The sequence below is a fragment of the Bubalus bubalis genome, chromosome 23 (genome assembly GCF_019923935.1).
Source record: "Bubalus bubalis isolate 160015118507 breed Murrah chromosome 23, NDDB_SH_1, whole genome shotgun sequence".
NCBI lineage: Eukaryota > Metazoa > Chordata > Mammalia > Artiodactyla > Bovidae > Bubalus > Bubalus bubalis.
The window spans coordinates 34383063-34409679 of NC_059179.1; the positions used below are offsets into that span (position 1 = coordinate 34383063).

General features: G+C 44.2%; 1 long non-coding RNA gene across 3 annotated transcripts; it reads right to left on the reverse strand.

The window, feature by feature from the left end:
• Positions 1–4495: 4495 nt before the first annotated feature.
• LOC102399379 lies at positions 4496–25784 on the reverse strand. Of its 3 annotated transcripts, none has more exons than XR_326296.4 (4): positions 25525–25784; positions 8782–8888; positions 8303–8477; positions 4496–4803 (listed from the first exon to the last, which is right to left on the reverse strand). It is a non-coding gene; the product is annotated as an uncharacterized LOC102399379 (long non-coding RNA). The 3 variants fall into 3 exon arrangements; XR_006547956.2 differs by lacking the exon at positions 25525–25784 and adding an exon at positions 9194–9699; XR_006547955.2 differs by lacking the exon at positions 25525–25784 and having other exon boundaries at positions 4498–4803; positions 8782–9182.
• Positions 25785–26617: the final 833 nt, after the last annotated feature.

Below are 26617 nucleotides of genomic sequence, written 5' to 3' on the forward strand. Positions count from 1 at the left end.
AGTACTTCAAGAAACAGAGCAGAGCCCTTGGTGCATCTGGTTCGGGGATAGGACAGGAAAGGTTCTGAGAAGACTGAAGAGGGTCTCTGGGCCTTCACTACTGTCTGCCAAGTGCATAGGTTTAGATCACTGTAAGGTCCCTTGCAGCCTGAGAGCCTTTTGGATCACAGATTGAGAATTACTAGCCACTGGGCCCTGGTGGATGCAAATGGCCCAGCTTCTCTCAGAGGATGCACTGGAGAGTGGCAATCATTTCTGAGCATTATTTTAAGGACAACCTTTAAGCCTTAATCATAATTCTCATGATGAGCTATTTGTCCTCCTTTGAAATTCTTACAGTTCAAAGACTCTGCAAACATGAGCATGAGCCCCTCGCGTGGCATCGAATCTGGAGAACAGCCTTTCAGCCTCCCTCTCCTTTGCACAATGCTGCCGATTCCTCTGTGTGAACCTGCCAACTTGGATGCACAGAACATGTCCCACAGCCACCTCTATTCCCGCTGAACCCTGACCTCTGCTGCTTATTATCAACTGGCATGATTACAAGGCAGCTGAGACAACCAAAAACTCTACACTCACATATACGAGAGCTGCTGTGAACAAACTGCTCCAAGTCCATCCAAGTTTAAGAACATGATGGGGAGAAGGGCAGAGGGGCTTTAATCTTTGGCCTATCACGTGGAAGGAGACAATCTCACGTACCCATGCTTGTGTCCTGTGATGTTCACCATCTGAGATCACAGGCAATGAATCTATTCACTGTATCCCCTCTCCTCCCCCAACCCTGGGTGAGGGCTGCTGGCCTGGAGTTAGAGAGGACAGGATGCCCCTCCCCAGAGAGGAGCCAGGAGACTGAACTCTAGATGGAGCCTCCAGGGGCTTGGTAAATGGGGCCTAAACCAAGGCAGCTGTGCATCTTTACTCACTGTCACAAACCCCTTGGACTTACTGCAGACACTGGGGAGGTTTGGCTGGAATCTTTTTCCAAGGAGATAATACGTGTACTGCTTCTAGGGTCTGTGGTGTGAGAGGTACGTTGTTGCAATAGCAGCCTCCAAGGCCACCCCCAGGCTGGCTAAACCAGAAGCCACAGAACTTTAGGTGATAGGCAGCTTCTAGGTCGGTCCCCAGTAATTCCTGTCTCCTGGAATTCAGATCCTTGTGTAATCCCCTCCCCTTGTGTAGTGGCTGGACCTGTGACTTCCTTCTAATGGATCTTGCAAGAGATGGGATGTGAATCCTGAGATTAGGTTATGAAAAGGCTCTGGCTTCTGCCTTGCTTACTTTCTCTTGCTTTCTTACGCCCTCCCTGTGATGGAAGGCACATCCACATTGTAAGCTGCCCTACAGAGAGGCCCACATGGCAAGAAACTGAGGGTGGCCTCTCTCCAGCCTGTGAGAAATTGGAGCATCCTGCCAATACCACTTAGGAGGCCTTAGAAATAAATTCTCCCCAGTTATCCTTGGGAGGGCTGCAACCAGGCCAACACCTCGATTACAGCCTATGAGAGACCCTGAGCAGAGGACTATATCCAGATTCCTGACCTACAGAAATTATGAAATAATAAATATTTATTTAAAGTCACTAATTTGGGGGTAACTTGTTATACAACCTTAGATAACAAATTACTGTGGACTGAATGTTTTTGTCTCCCCCCAAAATTCATGTTGCAACCTAATCCCCAGTGAGATGTATTTGGGAAGTGGAGCCTTTGGAGGTGATTAGGTCATAAGGGTGAAGCCCTCGTGAATGAGATTAGTGCCTTTTTAAAAGAGACCCCAGGTTGCTCCCTCATCCCTCTACCACATGAGGACATAACCAAGAAGACAGTCATCTATGAACCAGAAGGCAGGCCTTCATCAGACATTGAATCTGCCAGCATTTTGTTCCTGGAATTCTAAAGCTCTAGAATTGTGAGAAATTTCTGTTGTTTATAAACCATCCAACCTATGATATTATGTTATAGCAGCCAGAACAAACTGAGTCATTAATGCAGCTTATTAAAGCAATTTAAAAATGAGAAACAAGAGGAAGGAGATGGGGTGGGGTCCAAGTGAAATGAAAAACCACATAACTGAAACCTTCCCCAACGAAAGACCCATTTTTGCATATTAATTTTTTAAAATTACAATTAAAAACTCTTTAAAAGGTGGGTATAGAGGGAACATACCTCAATATAATAAAGGCCAGATATGACAAGTCCACAGCCAATGTACTCAACAATGAAAAGCTGAAAGCTTTTCCTCGAAGATCAAGGACAAGACAAAGATGCCCAACCATGCCACTTTTATTCAACAAAGTATTGAAAGTCCTAGCCATGACAACTAGATAAGAAAAAGGAAGAAAATGCATCCAAATTGAAAAAGAAGAAGTAAAACTGTCTCTATTTTCAGATGGCATGTTACATACAGAAAACCCTAAAAACTCCACCAAAAAAAAAAAAAAAAGAAAAACTGTTAGAATAAATAAATAAGGTAAAATTGTAGGATACAAAATCAATTTTACAAAAATATAACCAATCAAGATACAAAAATCAGTTGCATTTCTATACACTATAGAAAGAAAGAAATTAAGAAACCAATCCCATTTAGAACGGCATCAAAAGAATAAAGTTCCCAGGAATAAATTTAACTAAGGAAGTGACCACTCCAGTATTCTTGGGCTTCCCTTGTGGTTCAGCTGGTAAAGAATCCGCCTGCAATGTGGGAAACCTGGGTTCAATACGTGAGTTGGGAAGATCCCCTGGAGAAGGGAAAGGCTACCCATTCCACTATTCTGGCTAAAGAATTCCATGGGCTGTACAGTCCATGGGATTGCAAAGAGTCAGACACGACTGAGTGACTGTCATTTCACTTCACTTCAAGGAAGTGAAACTATCAGACATTGGTGAAAGAAATCAAAGAAGACACAGATAAACAAATATATTCCATGCTCATAGATTGTAAGAATATTGTTAAAATGTCCACACTCCCCAAAGAAATCTACAGAGTCAATGCAATCCCTACCAAAATTCCAATGACATTTTTCACAGAAATAGAACAAACAAGCTTCAGATTTGTATGGAACCACAAAAGGCTCCAAATAACCAAAGCAATCTTGAGAAAGAAGAACAGAGCTGATGATATCATGTGTTCTGATTTCAAATGTATTATAAAGCCATAGAAATCAAAACAGTATAGTATTGGCATAAAAGACACATACACCAACGGAACAGTATAGAGAGAGCCCAGAAATAAGCATACATACCTATACATACACACACACTCACACACACACACGATAAATTTATGACAAACGAGTCAAGAATGTACAATGGGGGAAAGGACAGTCTCTTCAATAAAAAATGTTGGGAAAACTGGACAGCCACGTGCAGAAGAATGAAACTGGACCACTATCTTCCACCATACACAAAAATTAACTCAAAATCCATTAAAGACTTTAATATAAGACCTGAAACCATAAAGAACATAGACAGTAAACTCTTTGGCACTGGTGTTGGAAATGGTTTTGTTTTTGGATTTGACACAAAAAGCAAAGGCAACAAAAGCAAAAGTCAACAAGTGGGACTATATCAAACTGAAAACAGATGAATGGATAAAGAAGATGCAATACTTATATGCAATGGGATATTAATCAGCCATTAAAAAGGATGATGATTTTGAACTGTGATGTTGGAGAAGACTCTTGAGAGTCCCTTGGACTGCAAGGAGATCCAACCAGTCCATCCTAAAGGAGATCAGTCCTGAATATTCATTAGAAGGACTGATGCTGAAGCTGAAACTCCAATACTTTGGCCACCTGATGCAAAGAACTGACTCATTGGAAAAGACCCTGATGCTGGGAAAGATTGAGGGCAGGAGGAGAAGGGGGTGACAGAGGATGAGATGGTCGAATGGCATCACTGACTCTATGGACATGAGTTTGAATAAGCTCCGGGAGCTGGTGACGGACAGAGAGGCCTGGCATGCTGCAGTTCATGGGGTCTCAAAGAATTGGACATGACTGAGTGACTAAACTGAACTGAACTGAAAAAGAATGAGATAATGCTATTTGCAGGAACAAGGAAGTATCTAGAGATTGTCATGTTAAGCAAAGTCAGATAAAGACAAATATATATTGCTAACATGTGGAATCTAAAAACAGGTTACAAATGAACTTACGTTTCTACAAAACAGAAATAGAATAGCACATGTATACTACAAACTAATAAGAGGGTAAGATGGGAGGGATAAATTGAGAGATTGGGATCGATAAACACACCACTATATATAAAATAGGTAACTAATGATGACCTATTATATAGCACAGGGAGCTCTACTCAATGCTCTGTAATGACCTATATGGGAAAATGATCCAGAAAAGGGTGACTATATGTATATGTATAAATGATTCAGTTTGCAGGACACATGAAACTAACACAGCACTATAAGTCAACTATAGTCCAATAACATTTTTTTTTTAAAGAAAAACTTTTTTTACTTTATTCCCTCCCCACCCTCACACCCCCCTTTTTTTTCTTTTTTTGAAGGAGAGCAGCAAATGTTTGACGTGGGGTCAGATGCTGCTGCCAGAAACCAGTTTTTCCACAAGACAGTTCCCACATGGGAGTTGTCCTGCTTCTCCCCAGAGTCTCCAAAGCCAGGTTTCAGAGGCTGTTCTGACAGCCTGGACTCGGGCTGATGCCAGGAGTTCCAGGTCTGAAGCACCCCTTGGAGGAGTTTTAATGTTCTTGACAGACTATTAAAATACTCATGTCTTCATTTGGAGTTTCCATCTCTGTGTTTGAACTGAGCTCCATCCAGCTAAAAAGAGAAAGAAAATATTTGATGTTTTCTTTACTGCAAGGTCCAGCCAGATACCAACCAAACTTTATTGTCAGTGGCACCAAATTCTGCACCATCTGCCCAACCTGGAGACTCTAAATGACTCCCCAAGGCCACGAAGCTCGTGTGGTCTTGGGGTTTGGAAGAGGGCAATCTGGTTCTGGCAAGTGCATGGCAGGCCACCTCCCAAGCCTGAAAACACCCATCGGAATGATTTTAAGTTCAAATGAATATCAGCTGGCTTTAGCCACAGTGCCCCATTTATGTTATAAAATCATACATTCTTAGAGCTAGAAAGGATCCTGGAGATCTTCTAGGACAACATTCTCATCCTACAGCAGTAAGTTGAAGTGGGTCATTGAAGGAAACCTTCTGGTTGGTAACAGAGATGGGACTGGAACCCAGCCAGGCCTCCTGACCCCCTGGCCCTGATCCAAAATTATATCTGCTCACTACAATTCAGCAGGGTTTCCAGATAACCAAAACATGGAATAGACCCTGCCAGAGGCCCACCAATTTCAGTCTATATTTTCTATGACAGCATTCCAACAGAACCTAGAGATTTTGACATTTCCTTTCACAGTGTTGGATGTGCCCAGTAGGAGAAAGATGCTCTTTGACTTTTCTTTATAAGTGATCTGTTTATTGAGTTTGCCCAGTTGAGTGTTCTATACTCCTTTACCAGATTCATGCTCGGTAAATGTTTCACAAACATCTAGCCCATTTCTTCTGCTTCTGTAGCCCCCAGAAAAGATTGACATGACAAACACCTTCTGGTTCCCTAAGGCAGGCTGAGGTTGAGTAGCAGATGAGAATTAGAATTTTCTGCTATTTGGTTCTGGTGGCTTCAGTTAATGGAGCCATTGAACCAGAAGTTAGGGGGACCTGGGGTTGAGTGTGGCTCTGGTCCATCCCTGCCTGGTTCCCTTGGAAAGTTTCAATCTTAGCCTGGCTTGTAGAATCCAGGAAGGATGTGAGCAGCTCTGCCTTGGGCTCTCAGTTTTGACTTGTGCCAACTGCCTGTTTCCTAGGTGGGCATCTGTGCTTTGCTCTTCTGTGCCCTCGGCATCATCTAGGCTCCTTTCTCTGCTCTACCCTGAACACTCACTCATTCTTCCCCACAACCCTGTCTGTGATAGAAGTTCTAAGAGCTGGGTTCTGGATCCCCTGCCCTTAAGTCCTGCCAACCTCTCAGAACAAGGAACAATCTTAGACTAGACCTCTCTGGTGCCAAAGCCTCACCTGGCTGGGTTGGAATGAAGCACATGGTGGTTCAGAGTCTGTACATCTGTGTACACGCAGGTTCCCAATCTGATGTCCCACCAGGATTGGGAACCACTACGCTCAACCTCCCTCTGGCTTCCCTCCTGGTCTCAGCTAGCTTTGCCTGGCCCCCTCTGCCCCTCCCATTCCTCCTTCAGCCCCCTGGATGGGTCTAATTCCAGATTAATCACCCTGTCTTATGGAAGCCAAGGGGGCCAGGCTGGACACCATGACTTAAGGAAGTGCTGACATACACAAATACGCAACCACATGTATGATTTCTCTGGTTATTGGCATGAGAGGCATACAAGACAGAGCATGAAAAACTTGGCCACTAGAAAAACAAGGCCGCTGGGTCTCCTGAGGTGAGTTTGATTATTTATTAATGTCTTTAAAGTTATCTGAGTTTATATGGGAGTAGAAATGTACCCACTTAATGAAGATTAAAACTGAGGATCTGAACATGGTGATGGGTTGGTCCTGCCTCCAGACTCAGATGGATGTCACCGACGTGTGGAAACTCAGCCATAGGAAAGATACCAAAACAAGACTTTGAATTCTGAGGACATGTTTTTTAAGCCTGTGTGTATGTGCTCCAAGTTGCTTGCTCTTTGCAAGGAAAGTTATGACAAACCTAAACAGCATATTAAAAAGCAGAGACAAAGGTCTGTATAGTCAAAGCTATGGTTTCTCCAGTAGTCATGTACGGATGTGAGAGTTGGAACATAAAGAAGGCTGAGTGCCAAAGAATTGATGCTTTTGAATTGTGGTGCTGGAGAAAACTCTTGTGAGTCCCTTGGACAGCAAGGAGAGCAAACCAGAGCAAACCAGTCAATTCTAAAGGAAATCAACCCTGAATATTCATCGGAATGATTCAAGCTAAAGGTTCAATACTTCAGCCACTTAATGTGAAGAGCCAACTGGTTGGAAAAGACCCTGATGCTGGGAAAGATTGAAGGTAAAAGGAGAAGAGCACAGCAGAAGATGAGATGGTTAGATAGCGTTACCGACTCAATAGACGTGAATCTGAGCAAACTCCAGGAGATAGTGGAGGACAGAGGAGCCTGGCATGCTGAGTCCATGGGGTGACAAAGAGTCAGACATGACTTAGTGACTGAGCAACAAGAACAAATGTGTTCCTTGTGAAAAGTACTAAATCTGGTAATATAACAAAATGGCCTTCGTTTCTATTTACATTTTGTTGATCAAAAATCTGGGTTAACCATTTGCCCCCCTGACAGTTTCCAAAAGTAAGTGCCTTCCTGATACAGCTCTCAAAAGGGAATCTAGTCTGGGCCCTTGTCCTAAGCTCAGGACTTTGCCTTTCTTCTGGAGCCCTGAGAAAGGTCACACAGGGAGTGGAGTGGGAACATGCTGATGATCCTTGGGTGAAAAATGGTGCCGACTTAGCAGACAGAGCAGTGGAGGAGGTCCCCTGAGACCCAGGAAGATGAAAGCTCCTAGTTGTAGGGACAGCACATGGAGGCCGATAGTGCTGACTATGTTATGGAACAATTAGCTTCAGGTCACCTTTTGAACTTTTGTTCTGTCCTGACCCCAATACTTCAGAGATGGAAGATTTGCAGTCAGTTCTGCAGTTATTTCAAATGGCAATTTCTCACATTATATTTCACTTGTAAATTTTCAAAATGCTCATAAACTGTCTTCAATGGGGTCCCTCAGATGTGGACTCAGGAGGTTTATGGGCAAGTGATTTACAATGGAGATGCTCCCAGGGGAAACTGGCCAGGGGCTGGGAGAAGCAGCTCCAGCAGCCCAAGGACCATCCTCCAAAGGCGGTCTCAGCTTGGAGCCTTTGGAAGCACAACACTAAGAAACGGGGATAGGCACACAGAAGCAGTCAAAGGGCTCTAAGGAGGCCTGGGTACAGCACTGACAGCGTCTGCTACACCTGGGCTACCTTGCTTGGTCCTTAAACAACTCTAGGAGACAGGAGAGAATACAACCTCCATTTACGTCTGGAGTCCCCAACCGTCAGATCTAATGCCTCTGAGGTGGAGTTGAGTATGTAACGCACTTGAATCATCCTGAAACCACCCTCCTGCCCCGGCCCTGTGGAAAAACATTGTCTTCCATAGGACAGGACCCTGGTGCCATAAAGTTTAGGGACCGCTGATTACAGAATGTGGGAGCTGAGACAAAGAGAAGCTATGCCCAAGGTCACAGTTTAGATAACGAGGCGTATAGGACTCACCTGTCTGTGCTCCGCCTTCCAGGCTCTTCCTTCTCTACCATGTGAGTGCTCGCCTTCCACAATGGTTTCCCACCTGGTCAAGATGATGTACATCCAATGTGATTAGGAAGTCAAACCAGCTGGAGACTACTTTCGGTTTGTTGATGTTGATTATTCCTCTTTCTAGCCACCTAAACTAGAAGAGATAATCAGGAATTGGAAGAAATTTTGTACTTTTTAATCTCAACGCTTCTGGGAAACAGACATCAGAATAGCGTTTCAAGTACACAAATTCGCCACTCTCCTGGCATGCCTTGCTGCATCTCACTTCATACCTATGCTGTTCTCATCTGTGAAATGTACCCACCCCCTCCCACCACTACCAAAGACCCCACCTAAGCCAGTGAATGAGTCTTGCCAGATCTCCTAAACACCCCAAGGGGTCTCACCTCCTTGGACTTGGGTTGAGTAGCCTTTTGGTGGCATCTTGTCCCGCTTACCTTGTAAAACAAGTTTGCTTCTTTCTGCCCAAAGAGAAAAGTCGCTTTTTAGGACTGGCCTCACATCCAGTGGGGAAGCTCAGGTGGTGCAGTGGTAAAGAATCCACCTGCCAAGGCAGGAGATGCAAGAGACGTGGGTTTGATCCTTGGGTCAGGACAATCCCCTGGAGTAGGAAATGGCAGCCTGCTCCAGTATTCTTGTCTGGAGAATTTCATGGACAGAGGAGCCTGGTAGGCTACAGTCCATGGGGTCACAAGGAGTCAGACATGACTGAGCATGCACACACACTCACATCTGATGCCACTCTATATTCTCTGCTAACTACAGCACGATGCTTCAGAAACAAATGTTTGAAGAGCTTTCAGTCATTCAACTTTGGAGACAGAAATGGAAGCAACAAGAGCAACCTACCCAGATAAATCACAAGCCACGGGCTTGCAGACACTTCCTCTTGGTTTTCCTCATTGAAACCGAGAAGGACTGAAGAGAACTTGCTTCAAGACCACCCCTTTTAGGGCTGACAAGAAAGAGGCGGGCTCTGGAGTCTACCTGCCTTCCTAAGTGGTTAACTGTGAAGCCTTAGGCAAACCCACTTCACTTTCCTCTGCCTCTGTTTTCTACTCTGTAAAATGGGGTTATTGATAGTCCCTTTTTCATAGAATTATGCAGCTTGAGTTTCATGTGTATAAAGACCTTTAAAAGGTACAGAGGAAACACTTTAAATAGACTTATCTATTATTATTACTATTACTGCTGTTATTTTACGAGTCCAAAAGAATAAGGAGTTTGCCTAAACATTTCCTATCTAGGAAGATTGTACTCAATCGTCAGCTCCTCACTGAAGCCTTCCCTGACCACCCTATAGGAATTTTTCTTCTTTGTATTCTTTGTCTCCCTTCCCTACTTGTCACCTTTTAACCTACCCTGTAATTTACTCACTTTGCACGTTATCTGTTCTCCTGACTAGTGGGGAGGCAAAGGCTGGTGCTCTGCCCATTTTGCTCACAGCTGTGTCCTGCCCCACCCCCTCACCCCCCGAACCTGGAACAGCGCCTAGCACACAGGAGGGGCACCATGAATATCTACTGAATGATGAAGTGGCAAATCTGGGATTCAGTGTCACCTTTGGTGGCTGTGGGAACCACCATATGCTGGTCTGGGTGGCGTGGCTTCTGGTGGACACACCTCCCTCTCCATACCCCCACCCCCAGCACCCACAAATACGCAGTGAGACTTCAGAGGTAAAGCACAGAAAAGGTTCCACGTCTCTTCCCAGATGCTACATGATTTAGAAGGCGGGACAGTTGGGCTGCCAGTCAGAACCACATCCCAGGCCCAGGTTGGCCTCTCTCTAGGCGTGTGTACCTTGGAGAAGGGCCCTCTGTCTCTTGGGATCTTCCTCTGGGCATGGTAGTCTCCAGACTTCTCCCAGCTTCCTCGATCTCAGTTTTAATTAAGGCTTGCTTACTTGCAGAACAAAGAACACTTTAGATCTCCCTGACCTTCCTTGTTACACCTGGTTTTAAAATCAGCAAGGGCCACTCTGGGCACCGTTGCTCTCCATGCAGCCAGCCCTGGCCCCACAGAGAGGAAGGGAAATGAGTAGGCTACACTGGCCGCCCCGGCCAACTCTCCCAGGACTGGCTCTTGTGCAACCCCAAGCAGCAGAGCCTGAACACTTGCTGAATCCTTTGAAGCTGGGACTGTCGCTTGGGGCTGGGGCTGGGAGGGGGCGGCAGGCAAGTGTCTGCCTGGGCAAGCTTTTTGCTTCTTTTTTTTTTTTCCCTTATTGCAGAGAATTTCCGCTTCTAATGGCATTCATCTTCCCCCGGAACTCCCTTCAGCTAAAAGAGAAAAGAAAAAGCAAACAAAAGAAACTCTCCTTGGACAAGGAGATTTTCTTTCTCTTACTGTGAGTCCCTGATAAGAAAAACCCTCTGCCAACTTCAGCATCCTGCTCTAGACCTGCCTGCTACTCTTCTCCTTGGCGAGGCCATTGTGTCTCTCCCAGACCTACTTTTTAATAACAACTTATACACATTGCCTGCTAGACAATGTGTTTTAAAAAGATAAAAATGACCATATTATCTTTTCTAATCTGAGACACCTGTTTCACTTTAATAATGAAACCCACAGGCCTGAACCCAACAGAGACTGAATTCTGCTGTATGGGGCAGAATCGCCATCCAATATGGAAGCCACCTGCCACATATGGCTTCCTGGGCACTGGAGATGTAGTGACTCCCAAACTAAGAAAGGTTGTAATTGTAGATACGCGCCAGGTTCCAAAGGCTTAATATGACCAATATGTAAAAATAGTAAGTTTTATACTGATTACCTGTGGACATGATAATGTTAGGGATATATCAGGTTAAATAGAAGACTGAAATTAATTTTTACTTTTTTAATGTGACCACTAGGAAATTTAAAATTATGTAGAGATACCAAAGGAACATTTCATGCAAAGATGGGCTCAATAAAGGACAGAAATGGTATGGACCTAACAGAAGCAGAAGATATTAAGAAGAGGTGGCAAGAATACACAGAAGAACTATACAAAAAAGATCTTCACGACCCAGATAATCATGATGGTGTGATCACTGACCTAGAGCCAGACATCCTGGAATGTGAAGTCAAGTGGGCCTTAGAAAGCATCACTACGAACAAAGCTAGTGGAGGTGATGGAATTCCAGTAGAGCTATTCCAAATCCTGAAAGATGATGCCATGAAAGTGCTGCACTCAATATGCCAGCAAATTTGGAAAACTCAGCAGTGGCCACAGGACTGGGAAAGGTCAGTTTTCATTCCAATCCCAAAGAAAGGCAATGCCAAAGAATGCTTAAACTACCGCACAATTGCACTCATCTCACACGCTAGTAAAGTAATGCTCAAAATTCTCCAAGCCAGGCTTCAGCAATATGTGAACCGTGAACTTCCTGATGTTCAAGCTGGTTTTAGAAAAGGCAGAGGAACCAGAGATCAAATTGCCAACATCCGCTGGATCATGGAAAAAGAGAGTTCCAGAAAAACATCTATTTCTGCTTTATTGACTATGCCAAAGCCTTTGACTGTGTGGATCACAATCAACTGTGGAAAATTCTGAAAGAGATGGGAATACCAGACCACCTGACTGGCCTCTTGAGAAACCTATATGCAAGTCAGGAAGCAACAGTTAGAACTGGACATGGAACAACAGACTGGTTCCAAATAGCAAAAGGAGTTCGTCAAGGCTGTATATTGTCACCCTGTTTATTTAACTTATATGCAGAGTACATCATGAGAAACGCTGGGCTGGAAGAAACACAAGCTGGAATCAAGATTGCCGGGAGAAATATCAATAACTTCAGATATGCAGATGACACCACCCTTATGGCAGAAAGTGAAGAGGAACTAAAAAGCCTCTTGATGAAAGTGAAAGAGGAGAGTGAAAATGTTGGCTTAAAGCTCAACATTCAGAAAACGAAGATCATGGCATCCGGTCCCATCACTTCATGGCAAATAGATGGGGAAACAGTGGAAACAGTGTCAGACTTTATTTTTCTGGGCTCCAAAATCACCGCAGATGGTGACTGCAGCCATGAAATTAAAAGACGCTTACTCCTTGGAAGGAAAGTTATGGCCAACCTAGATAGCATATGCAAAAGCAGAGACATTACTTTGCCAACAAAGTTTCGTCTAGTCAAGGCTATGGTTTTTCCTGTGGTCATGTATGGATGTGAGAGTTGGACTGTGAAGAAGGCTGAGCGCCGAAGAATTGATGCTTTTGAACTGTGGTGTTGGAGAAGACTCTTGAGAGTCCCTTGGACTGCAAGGAGATCCAACCAGTCCATTCTGAAGGAGATCAGCCCTGGGATTTCTTTGGAAGGAATGATGCTGAAGCTGAAACTCCAGTACTTTGGCCACCTCATGCGAAGAGTTGACTCATTGGAAAAGACTCTGATGCTGGGAGGGATTGGGGGCAGGAGGAGAAGGGGACGACAGGATGAGATAGCTGGATGGCATCACTGACTCGATGGACGTGAGTCTGAGTGAACTCTATCACCTGGTGATAGACAGGGAGGCCTGGCGTGCTGTGATTCATGGGGTGGCAAAGAGTCGGACACGACTGAGCGACTGATCTGATCTGATATGGGTCACATTACATTCTATGGATTGTGCTTTTTCTTTTCTCTTTCAGCTGAAGGAAGTTTCTGGGGAAGATGAATGTCATTGGGAGCGGAAATTTCTTATTTTCTTAGAATTACTTCTAGTTTCTACATTCTAGCAAAGAAGACTAATATTTTGCCCTGCACATCTTCCTTGGATATTCAAATCCACATTTCCCAGACTGCAAGATGAGAAAGAACAATCCTTTATTTCTTGCTAGCTACTGGCTCCAAAAGTCCGGAGAAGGGAGGTAAGTACAGGACTCTGGTCAGTTAGTCAAGTTAAAGGAGGATAATAAGTTCCCATTTTCCTCCATAAAGAAGTTTTGGTAGTTTCTGCAGTGGACGACCATCATTTCCAATTGTACCTTTTACTTAGAAATACTCGTTATTTCAGAATCTTATTTGTAAAACCACTGTTTTCCTAATTAACCAATTAGCAGAAAGTGCTTGGAAAGGCATTTGTGAGCAGCTGAGTTAGGGAGAGCTCTGCTGGAACTCTTTAAGAATAAATCATATGCTTGTTGCTATTCACTATCTTAACCTGCACCTTGTAAGAGCAGTTATAAGACTGGTACCCAGGAGACACGAATGCCAACCCCAGATCTTTAACTAGTAACTGCATGACCTTAAGAAAGCCACTTCTCTAGCCTGCAATTCTGTCATCCATAAAGCTGGCAGGTGGCTTCTTAAGTTCCTTGTTCCTTTTGGACTAGATTCAAAATTCTAGACTTGAAAATAAAACACTCGATTTTTCAATGTGCATCTTGAGTAAGACAAGCTTAATGATAATGTCATATTCAAGATGCAATAACAAAAAATTGAATTTTTGTAGTCAATTTTTCGACATTATGCAGGTGTTTCTGATTATCTTATAAAGATTTTTCCTCTTTTAAGTTTGGGATTATCAAATCTAAGGAGTAGAAGGACCTATAACATGTTCATAATTATTTTATAGTAAAAACCACATCTGGTTTGTGCAAATCACCCCATAGTAGCAGTTTGGTAATAAATATTAAGAATGGCAAAACTCATCTCCTGTGATCCCTTCTTGGAATCCACCATAAGGAAATTATCAGGAATTTGAACAGAGATTTGTATGGGGACATAACACTGTGAATCAACTACACTCAATATAAAATAAAAATGAATTTGAATTTTAAAAGATTCATATGGAGAGTTAATAAGCAAGGCTACTTAACATATAACAGCAATAATAATAAAGTTCAGATGTCCAGTAACAGGTGAACAGTAAAAATAGATGAGTAAATCCATACATTATTATTATTATTATTAAGATTATTATTACAGAAATTGCTTTACAAAGCTATTTCACAGCACAAGAAAGTATTTTTTCTATTTTTAAAATTTGAAGAAAATTCTTCAATCCTAGCAATAGTTTTCTCCAAGTAGTGAAATTTATGAGTGACTTATTTTATATTTTTCTATTTTCCAAATTCATTAATAATTCTAATTACCATGATAATCAGAAAAATGATGACTTGAAAAAAAGAAGGCCATTGTATTTTCTAAGCCTGACAATGACCTAGGCTTTATTTGATTCTGTGATGGACTTGAGGCGTAGCGATCTACATGCTTTAGAACAAGACAGAGAAGTGTTCAGCAAAGGCTTGATTAATGACTAAATGAAGAATGGAGAGAAAATATAAATCATGATGAGTTAAATAAAATAACTTTAACTTTTCAGGATTAATTTTTAAATGAATGGTATAAAAAACTGAGTTGAGACGGAGAACAATCACAACGAACTTCAGCTGAAAAACAAGACCTTATGGAGGAAACCTGCATTAGCTTACTGGGACTGCCATACAAAAATACCCCAGACCAGGTGGCCTACACAATAGAAATGTATTTCTCACAGTTTGGGAGGCTAGAAGTCCAAGGTGTGGGCAGGTGTGGTTTCTCCACAGGCCTTGCTCCTTGGCTTGCATGTGGCCGCCTTCAGGCTGTGTCCTCACGTGGCCTTCCGTGAGTGTGTGCATCCCTCGTGTCTCTCCAAGTGTCTAAATCTTTTCTTATCAGGACCCCATTCATATTGGAATAGGCCCCACCCTAAGGGCCTCATTTTAACCTAATCATCTCTTTAAAGACTTTGTTTATGAACACAGGTTCTTTCTGAGGTCCTGGGGCTTAGGGCTGCATGTGAATTTGGGGGGACACAATTCTGCCCTTGACAATCCCGATCCCAAGTGATTCCATGAACCTAAAATCTCCCAAGTGGTCCTAACTGGTCCCATTGGAGGAGCAGGGAATGGACTTAATTCTCTGGCACTTCCTGCCAACACTGTCCCCCTCCCCACTGCCAGAGCTGTGTCGGAATCTGAATTGGAGACACCAGTCAGAGACCTCAGTGGAGCCAAAGGTCCCTTTGGGAATGTTTTTGGAGGAAAAGTGAGGAACCACATTAGAAGAGTAAGAATGCAGTAAATCCTTTCATCCTTGGCTAAGAAATTAGATGTAACTCTAGATATTAGAGGATCACTGCTGCCCTGTGCTTAGTTACTCAGTCATACCCAACTCTGCGACCCCATGGACTGCAGCCTGCCAGGCTCCTCTGCCCATAGGATTCTCCAGGCAAGAACACTGAAGTGGGTTGCCATGCCCTCCTCCAGGGGATCTTCCCAACCTAGGGATCAAACCTGGGTTTCTCACACTGCAGACAGATTCTTTACCATCTGAGCTACCAGAAGATCATTAGACAAATATTAATAAAATAAACTTGTGTAACTTCCTTCTTTTTTTTTTAAATTCTAAAAATGACTATTCCACATGAGACTTCAGAGGTATTGGTTGTTAATACGCAGCATTTAAATAGAGGTAATCTTGGCAAACAAGTCTTAGGGTTAAAAGAAAAGATAGTCTTTGTTCCATTAAATAAAAATATCACAGAATTGAACAAACACGACTCTGTTTCATTGCGTCTGCACAGCCAAAGCAGAAAGTCAAGTCAATTATCTAGATAATCCTGTTTTATTTATGAAGCTTTTATTTCTAGTGGAGGATGCTTACCTAGTACTATTACTATTAGAAAATAATTAAATCCTGAGCCCTCTAAGTGCTAGAGGTAAAATGGATATTCCTTCCAGAATTTTGTTTTTTGAGTTCCTGCATTGTGCAGGCTGTCTGATTTTTCCTTAACCTTTGACTTCCTCTGCTACCCTCTCAAGTTGCCAAGTTCCCCACCAAGAGATCCCTAGAGGAAGGCAGTTACAAGAAAACTGTCAACTGGCTGTGATGGCGCCTGCTTTTCTTATTGAAATGGAGATTTAAGGTCAGGGAACCAAACAAAAACCAAAACGGAACAAGCTCATCAAAATGCAGTCCCCTAAATTGAGACTAACAGTGTTTAACTCTTAATTTAAAAGAGAGATGGAAGAGAATGCCGCTGGCTTTCCAGAAAACAGGGCAGTTTCCCCTCCTGAGACAACATAGATTTCGTTGTCTTCTATTTTAAGACTCAGCCATATATTTCATCCCTACCCTGTTGTCTTTTACCTTGTCTCTCTCAGTGATGTCTAATTTTTTTTTTTTAATCTTTGCAAGCCACCTTAAATTGTTTTTAGAACAAGACACACATAGAGACACACTTATCCTAACAAATAATACTTGAAAGCGCTCATTGATCATGCCGCTGCTCAGGCTTTTTCTTCTCTCCACTTTGTCTCCTGAAAGCCTGGCATGTGCAAAAGGAAACAGCCCGGGTCTTATCCATCTATTCAAGTCCCTCCATATCCACCTCGGATTTGTTCCAGGATCTTTGCCCCTCTCCCATCCTCCTCAGATACCAAATCCAAGGGTGCTAAAGTCCCTTATGTTAAATGGTGTGGTATTTGTGTATAACTTCCATACATTCTTTTGTATATTTTAAATCATCTCTAAGTTACTTAGAATAACTAACAATGTAAGTGTTATGTAAATAGGTGTAAATACAATGGAAATGGAAATAGAAATACAATGGAAATAGTTGCTGTGCTGTGCTTAGTCACTCAGTCGTGTCCAACTCTTTGTGACCCCATAAACTGTAGCCTGCTAGGCTCCTCTGTCCATGGGCATTCTCCAGGCAAGAATACTGGAGCAAGTTGCCATACCCTCCTCCAGGGGAACTTCCAGACCTAGGAATCAAACCAGCGTCTCCTGCATTGCAGGCAGATTCTTTACCAGCTGAACTGCCAGGGAAGCCCAAATTTGCTGCTGCTTGGCAAATTCAAGTTTCGCTTTTGAACTTTCTGGAATTTTTTTTTTTTTTTTTTTTTTTGGCGGGGGGTGGCCACACCTAGCAGCCTGTGGGATCTTAGTTCTGCAACCAGGGATTAAACCCATGCCTCCTGCAGTAGGAGCTCAGAGTCTTAACCACTGGCCTGCCAGGGAAGTTCCCATTTTTCTGAGTGTTTTTGATCCAAGGTTGGTTTTCTCCACAGATGCAGAACCCGTGGATGCAGAACTCATAGACACAGAGGTGCAACTGCATTCTCAACTGAGTGTTGACAGAACTGAAGTGCAGAGAACATCCAACGGAGGGTCCTTGACTGTGCCCCAAGATTGTAACCACCTGTTATGGAATGAGGGCTTCCCAGGTGGTGCAAGTGGTAAAGAACCCACCTGCCAATGCAGGAAACAAGAGATGTGGGTTCGATTTCTGGGTTGGAAGGATCCCCTGGAGGAGGACACAGCAACCCACTCCAGTATTCTTGCCTGGACAAGCCCATGGACAGAGGAGTCAGGCAGGCTATAGTCCACAGGGAGTCAGGTACAAAGAGTCAGGTCACAAAGAGTCAGGTCCAACTGAAGCGACTTAGCACACATGCGCATTATGGAATGAATGCTTGTATTCCCCCTAAAAGTCCTGTGTGGAAGCCCTAACCTCCTAAGTGATGGTATTTGGAAGTGGGTCCTGCCAACAAAAGACTGTCCCTTGCCATCTGGTTCTTCAAGAATTAAGTCATTAGCTACTGCAGTCACTGACCTTCAACAGATCCTAAAAGGAATTCAGGGTAGAGATCAGGAATGAAGCACTCTGTGCTCTGGGAAAACTGGCAAAACAAGTATTCAAGGAGTTAGCTATTTTCAGGAGAAAATTTGTGAACCCCAGTTCTTGCATCTTCCCATACATAAAAAAGCACCAAAGCCATTAACTAAGATGTTGGTTTCTTATGACTAGCAGCAGCACCTACTGAGATGTGTGCCTGGTTGTGCATCTCCCTTCTCCAAAATCACATATATGCTGACCTCCGCCCTACCCCACCTCTTTGGAGAAGTTCCTCAGAGCTATCTGAGAGACTGTCTCCCAGGCTATAGTCCTCAGTAAGTCCCCCAACTAAAATGGAAACTGACGCCTCTCACACTGAGTGTTTTTATTTCAGTCAATATTCCTTTGGGAGGAAAATAAGTTTTAGATGAGATCCTGAGAGTACAGTCCCCAAGATGGCTCAGTGCTCTTATAACCCTGGTGGTCCAGTGGTAAGAACTCCACATTTCATTGCAGGTGGCCCAGGTTAGATTCCTGGTCAGGGAATTAAGATTCCACAAGCTGTATGGCACTGCCAAGAAAAATAGAAGAAGAAGAGAAAGAGATATTAGAGCTTCCTCTCTCCACCACACATCAAGACACATCAAGAAATGGGCAGTCTGCCAGTCAGGAAGTGGGCCCTCACTAAGAACTGAGTCTGCTGGCACCTTGATCTTAGGCTTTCCAGCTTCCAGAACTGAGAGAAAAAAGTGTGTGTTGCTTAAGCCACCCAGTCTGTGGTCTTTTGTTATAGCAGCCAGAGCCCTGGCCAGACACTGAAAGTAAAGGAACAAACCTCCCAGCATTCTTGCCATCAAGACACTTGGCAAGTCATGTCCATGGACCACAGACAGCTCTGATGGGTTTCCATTACCTCCTAGGCAAGAGACTGGTGAAGCCTTTTTGAGCCCAGAGGATCTCAGAGGCTTCGTATCATTTCTTTCTCTCTTAGAAAAATTGGAAGCACCTGTCCTCAAACATCTGCGGCTCAAACTAGCATATTTTATGCTCATAGGACTTGGTGGCGCTTCACAGAAAGTAAAATTTTCCTCTCATGTGTTCCTGGGAACTGACCTTTTCTCTGACTGCTAATGTTGCAGTTTCCATAGTTTCACCATGTGCCATCTCTCTAAATTTATGGCTAATTTACTTTTTTTCTCCCCATCCCATTCAGTGAAAGCCAGTCACAAAAAATTACACATTGCATTTTTCAGTCCAGGCAGGCGGTCCAGTTGATGACAATATGTTAATTACAGAACTTTGCCGCTGTTCATCTAAATGAAGACTGATATGGTCTAATTGTCTGAATTGGTTGGAGGGTGGGTGCAATTCTAAAACCTGTGCCATTGCCAAAATAATCTGCTGCCTAATAAGCAAGCTGATTGTGTTTCTCTGAAGTAATTTTGCATAGAGCACTCTGGGGAGCCAGGGGTCCCACTCAACCACCTCTGACACTCTTAGTCCTCTCTGGCCTTCAGATTTCCGGCAGAACTTAGACTCTAGCTCATGGAGTCACAGGCCAGCCCCTGGATCCCAACTGCATCAAACCATTGTCAAAGTTCTCAAGGGCTCCTCTGGAAATCCCACAGGCTTAGGCTTGGGTGAGGGGCCTGGGGGATTCACAGCCAACCCCTACTGCTCCCTGAGTACTCATTCCAGTGCATCTGATCCCCTCTTTCTCACTTTTGTTCTGGCCTTGGTCAGTTCCCAGGGTCATGTCTTTTGGAAAGCTGTGTATGGGAAGGGCTCTATATCCACACTTGGGCCCAGTGGTTCTCAATCAGACAACACTGTACCCTCAGGAAGCTCATGGAAATGCATAAAGACCTTTCTGAGGGTTGTTGAAACAATGGGTTGGAAGATTCTCCTAGCATTTTAGCACCTGGATCAGGGTTGCTAAATGTTCTGAAATGCATGGGGCATCCCTACACTCTGCCCCAGATGTTAGGAGTGACACTCCTCCTAGAGAAATAATGGTCATCAAAACTAGGGCACAAGAGCCCCATTCTAACAAACTGATATATTCTGGAGCCCCCTTTCTGCTTAAGTGAGAGCTTCTATGGAGCCTGAGTGACTTGGGAAGAATCCTCCATTTGCCATCTGTGTCCTTCTGCCCGGACCATAAGCATCTTGAGGGCTGATGCTATTTCTGATCCTTTGAATGGCATCTGCGACATAGTAGATTCCATTTAGGTCTGTTGAACTCAACGAACTGAATTACATTTCACTATTTCATGAGAATATGAACAAAGATCCAAACACATAAAGTCTGAGAAGGATAAAAACCCTGATTGGACACGACAAAAATACTTTGTAAGGGGCAGTGAATAGGAAGTATATTTACTGTTCCTTAGAAAGTGGGTTCATTATCCCTTCCCCATGGCTTCTATTTGTACCCCATCCCTGGCCCCACTGGCCTGGCCAAGAAGAATTCAGTAAATATCCCCAAATCAACTTCTGGGCTTTATGCTGATCAAGTAGTGAATCAGAGCAAAGAACAAGGTGACAAAGAAACAGCTGAGCTTTGGAAATGGGCACAAGTTAACACCCTAGAAGGTAAAGGGGGATCTGAAAGGAGGGAAGGGTCAGGAGAGCCAGACTGTGAGCAGAGCCCTGGTGGGAAGTGTTTGGACAAGGGTGGGTAGGGGATGGGACCAGGCTCAACAAGGAGAATTTGGAAGCATAGTCTGAGGGGCTTTAGGTCCTTCACACCGGTTTTATTCATTTGTTGAACTTTCTCGTACATGTGGGAGGTCACAAAGTCAATAAATAGTTGACCATTATATAAGCATCTAGGGCTTCCCTGGTGGCTCAGTGGTAAAGAACGTGCCTGCCAAAACGCAGGAGATGCAAGTTCAGTTTCTGGGTTGGGAAGATCCCCTGGAAGAGGAAATGGCAACCCACTCCAGTATTCTTGCCTGGGAAATCCCATGGACAGAGGAGGCTTGAGGGCTACAGTCCATGGGGTTGCAAAGAGTCGGACATGACTGAAGTGACTTAGCACACATAGGTTACGAGGGTGGAGTGCTACTGGTTTAGTTAAGGTTCCAGAAACAGAGCTTGAAACAGGAGTTTGAAGCAAGTGATTTATGAGAGAGTGCCTCTCAGAAAAACCTCCATGGAAGGGCAAGAAGGAGGGCAGAGCAAGGATGGGTCTGATAAAGGTAAGCTGCGACCAGAGCATTTCCATATGGCAGTCACACTGTCCTGGGAGGCAAGGGGGCTGGCCCTGTGCCCCCTGCTGTTTTAGGGGGCAAGCAGATTGGAGATGAGGGCCCTGGTCTGGTGAAAGGATATGCCTGCTTCTTTGGGAGGAATGCCATACTTTCATGACTCACGTATGCAAACCACCCACAGGCTAGAGAGCTGAGATGGTTATTCCTGGAAACAGGAGTAAACTATGGTCCAGTTATGAAGTGATTCCTCTAGCTAAGAGATGACCACGGTAAAGAACTTTCCAGTGTGAGAACTGAGGCTGAGGGGGTGAAGGCAACCAATGACTGACATGGAGGGAACGTAGCTATTACCTGCTGCTGCTGCTGCTAAGTTGCTTTAGTCATGTCCGACTCGGTGAAGCCCCATAGACGGTAGCCCACCAGGCTCCTCCCGTCCCTGGGATTCTCCAGGCAAGAATACTGGAGTGGGTTGCCATTTCCTTCTCCAAAGCATGCATGCATGCTAAGTCACTTCAGTTGTGTCCAACTCTGTGTGACCCCATGGACAGCAGCCCACCAGGCTCCTCTGTCCATGGGATTGTCTAGGCAAGAACACTGGAGTGGGTTGCCATTTCCTTCTCCCAGCTATTACCTGCTACACGGAAAAATATGGACACAGCAATTTTTGGAAAAGTTTTATGTTTTAATTGGAAGATAATCGCTTTATAATGTTGTATTGGTTTCTGCCATACAATAATGCGAATCAGCCATAATTATATATACATACATCCCCTCCTTCTTAAGCCTCCCTCGCCCCGTCCCATCCCATATACTCTAGGTTATCACAGAGCACGAGGCTGGGCTCCCTGTGTTATACAGCAGCTTCCCACTAGCTATCTATTTTATACGTGATAGTATATATATGTCAACACTAGTTTCTCCATCCATCCTACCCACACCTTCCCCCACTGTGGACATAGCACTGTTTTAAGAAGAGAGGAAAAAAATAACTTAATACACAAGTTTACTGCTTGTAAAACCCAACATCACAAAATACCCTGATAAGAATCGACGCCAGAGAGGCATTTTAAATAGCATCTTCTTCTGCAGTGGATGTAATTACCACTCTGCTTTGTACATCTGTGTTTGCTGTACCCTGCAAATGGAACAGGATGCCATTTCACTGATTTGGCAGATTCATCCACCTGGCTTTTGAGCACTTGGTCACTTTTCAGTCTGGTGGTGAATGCTTCCCCACCCACTTCAGCGTGTAGGCTGGTCCCTCCCACCCTAAGCTCCCAAATCCAAGAGAAAAAGAAGAGAAGTCAAGGAGAACTCAACACAGGATGGTTGATTTTTCCATTGATTGTCTGCTTTCTGATCCTTCCAGAAAATGCAATTGGCTAGTTCAGTGGGCACTGGGGGAGCAAGGGCAGCTTAGCAACCCAGATATGACAAACGCCAATGACACACCCTGAGGGATAATATCTGCTCGTTGACAAAGAGGGAAGGTCCCAGTGAGGTGTGGAAGGACGCAGCTGAGTCCAGTGGGTGGGAGGCACACTCACTGCCATCCCAGGGAGCCAGAATCTGATCTTCTGACCCAAAGAGTCATCTCATCTGGGGTTCCTCCTGGTTTCTTGCACCATTTGTAATCATCAAGATAGCACTGATTTCAAGGAAGAAACTTCCCTTATGGCTAGGCACTGTGTCAACTCATGATTTTCCCAGCTCAGCAATTCTAGAATGATGAGACTGTGTCCTTCAGGGTGGGGTGCAGCCGTCCACCTCCTCCAGCCTGTGTACAGAGGAGACTTGCTCCCCAGAAATCAGCCTCTATGGGTGAGTTTGCAGTGCTCGGGGCTGGCCCGGAAGAGTCTAGAGCCCTTAATTGCATGAATAAACGAGGCTTATTCTCTGCCAAAGGTAACTGCCAACTCTGTCCTAGAGTCCCAGTGAGTTTCTCCCTTCAGCCTACCTCCTGTCCCCTAAGACACCCTCTGGAGTAGGAAAGTGAGTCATGAAGTATTGGATCTGTCAGGGATGCTGACATCATCCAGCTTAGGGGGCTCACTTTCCCTTAGTGGTCATCAAACAAAAGTAAATCATGAGCAGGAGTTGGCTCAGGTCAGAGCAGAGAGGACACCAACTCCAGGCTTACTGGCCTACCCACATCGACCGACCCTGGAGCCCCCTGGAGTCCCCAGAGCCATTTGGAAACCACTGATCTACAGCAACTCCTTTTGATGTACATAAAGAAAACCCTGGCTACAATGGACAATTATTTAGTTGCTAAGTCATGTCCGACTCTTGCAACCTGTGAACTATAGCCCTCCAGGCTCCTCTATCCATGGGATTTCCCAGGCAAGAAAATTGGGTTGAGTTGCCTGTCCTTCTCTAGGGGATCTTCCTGACCCAGGAACCAAACCTAGGTCTTCTGCATTGGCAGAAGGATTCTTTACCACGGAGCCACTAGGGAAGCCCAGTGAACTATTACACAGCCATAAAAAAAGAAAATAAATGAAATGTTGCCATTTGCAACAACATGGCTGGAGCTGAAGGTTATTATGCTTTGTGAAATAAGTCACAGAAAGACAGTTACTGTGTGTTATCACACTGTGGAATCTAAAAAAATAAAACACACCAGTGAATATTAATAATAAAACAGAAGCAGACTCACAGATATAGAGAACTAGTGGTTACCAGTGGGGAGAAGGATGAGGGGAAGGGCAAGATAGGGGTAGGGAACTAAGAGACAAAAACTACTGTGTATAAAATGAATAAGCTATAAGAATATATTGTACAGCACAGGGAATAGTATCAATATTTTATAATAACTTTAAATGGAGTATAAAGTATAAAAATTTTGAATCACTCTATTGTATACTTAAAACTAATATAATATCGTAAATCAACCATACATCAGTAATAATTTTTAAAAAGCACATCTAATTTTATACTTCAGGGAAAAAAGAAAAAAAAACAAACGCTGGCCTAAAAGGGAAACCTGTGTTTCCAAGTCTCAGGAGATCTGCGGGGGAGATGGGCCTGGGTCCCTCCTGTGTCCCGATGCATGTGGCCTGTCCCACGGGCCTGACCAGGCTCATGCTGGGACTGTGTCCCTTCCCAGGTCAACCCCGCTCCTTGATCGAGGCTCCACATGAAAGACCAGACTTGGTTTTCGTGGTTCTCGTTCTCAGGCCCCTGACTCTTCAGCACCACAGCCCCAGGGCTGCCTGCCCCACACCCACTGTGCGTGTCCTGGGAGGGTGACACCCAGGCTGGGGCAGCCATTGTGTGCCTTGCCCAAGCAGAGGACCAGCATGACTCTGTTTGATGTTGCTAAGGAAATAAAAAAAATAAAACCACAGGCTCCACAGTGAGGTTTTGGGTATGACTGTGCAGCACCGTCTCCCAGGGCGGTGGGGCTTGGAGCCAGGGCTGGGCTGAGATGAGAACCACGGCTTGGGAGAGGGTGTGGGGGGAGAGGGGACAGGAAGACAGCAGCCATGTGATGAGGAGACAGAAAAGTGACAAAGGAAAGACACTACCCTTCGGGGAGTCTGCGTGGTGCCCCAAAGGGCATTTCTCTTTTTAAAAAAATATTTATTTTTATTTATTTATATATTTGGCTGGGCTTCCCTGGTGGTTTAATTAGTAAAGAATCTGCCTGCAATGCAGGAGACCTGGGTTCGATCCCTGGGTTGGGAAGATCCCCTGGGAAGATCCCCTGGAGAAGGGACCGGCTACCCACTCCAGTATTCTGGCCTGAAGAATTTCATGGACTGTATAGTCCATGCACACAGAGTCGGACACGACTGAGCGACTTTCACTTTCATATATTTGGCTGCAATGGGTCTTAGTTGTCCCACAAGGGGTCTTGGATCTTCATTGCAGCATGCGGGATCTAGTTCCCCAATCAGGGATTGAACCCGGGCCCCCTGCGTTGGGAATGAGAAGTCTTAGCCACTGAACCACCAGGAAGCCCCCGAAGGGCATTCTTTAACACCAGAAAGGATGCAGACTTAGCACCTCTGAGTCTCTCCTTTTCTCTTGCTTCTCTTTCTGCTCTTGCTCTCTGTCTTTGCCCTCGGTCACTTGTTTCCCGTCCCCTGGCTTCTTTCACTCCCTCACTCTCTCTGTATGTGTTTACACAAGCCCATTGCTCTGTGGGTCTCTTTTCCTTCTGTGCTTCCATTTCTCCATCTTTCTGCTTTCCCTTCCCTTTGGCCATTCACATGAACACCACATACACGCACACACGATACACACATGAACACGTATACAATCCCACACAGCTCACACTCTCCCAGACTCACACTCTCACACGTCGATAGAAACATGCACGGCCCCATTCCCCCCTCCCTGTCTAGGCTAAGGTGAGTAAACTCAGGAGGAGACCAACTGGATACTCACAGGCTTGTTGACATCTCTTCATATTAAGGGCGATTAGTAACCAGAGGGGCGTCTTGGTTAATCAAATATCTGAGGTTCAGGACCAATAAGCTGGGAGGCCTCGTATATGAAACTTGTTCCAGCCACATCACCCCCTGGAAGGGAGCCTCCTGTCTCAGTCACTTAAACAGGTGGTGACTCTGTCAGCTGTAGCCAGACTGCTAAGAACTGGAACATCTCATATGCCTTTTGAAGACGGTTGTGGTTAGAGTTTGGAGGCCTGTGTTGGTTTAGATTTTCTGAGCCTGGCTTTAGAAAGGAAGTATTATTTTGAGGAAGGAGATCATAATCACGCTAGTTTGTCTGCTTTGGCAGTTCTCCTCTTGTATAAAAACTCCTCAGGAGAGATGCAGGTTTTGCCATGTAAGTCAAAAGGAAGATGGTAGCTTCACCAGGTCAAAGAAAAGAGAGAGACCTAAGGAAATCTAAGTTTTCACCAGCCTTGCTACAGATCAAGAGGTTGATACCATTGCCAGTTCACCTCCTGTGGCCTCGGTTACCTATTCTCACCATGCCAACAGACCCCTAGGGGTGGTACTACCAATGAAAGCATTTGTGCAGAAAATTATTTATCAGGGTTGAAGGGTAACAAACAGGAAACTGCAAAATATTTTTATTTCATTTTAATTCATGCAAGGCAAACACATGAGTTATGATTCCCTGTTGCATTGTTATTTGGAGCCACTTATCGTAAAGACAAGTAGCCTTTCAGCTCTAGTGACTGTACCTGAACAGAAAACCAGGAAATGTAATCTGATAAGAATAAAGAAAGTAGGAGAGAATCTTTAAAATTGGAATCATTCCAGAAAATCTGCAACACAAGGTAGCTTTCCAATCCTGAGTGATCCCCAAGGGTGATGCTATTACATGGGATAATAGTTTATGTTCAAAGATATCCCCCCAGCACATCACCAAAATGTTAAATAAAGTTTAATGCATTCTGTTTAAGTAGAAAGGAATATATATATGTATAAATTCATACATCTACAAAGAAATATATATGATATATATGACTCATATGTATGATTCACAAAGGACTTAATCTTCCCAAACA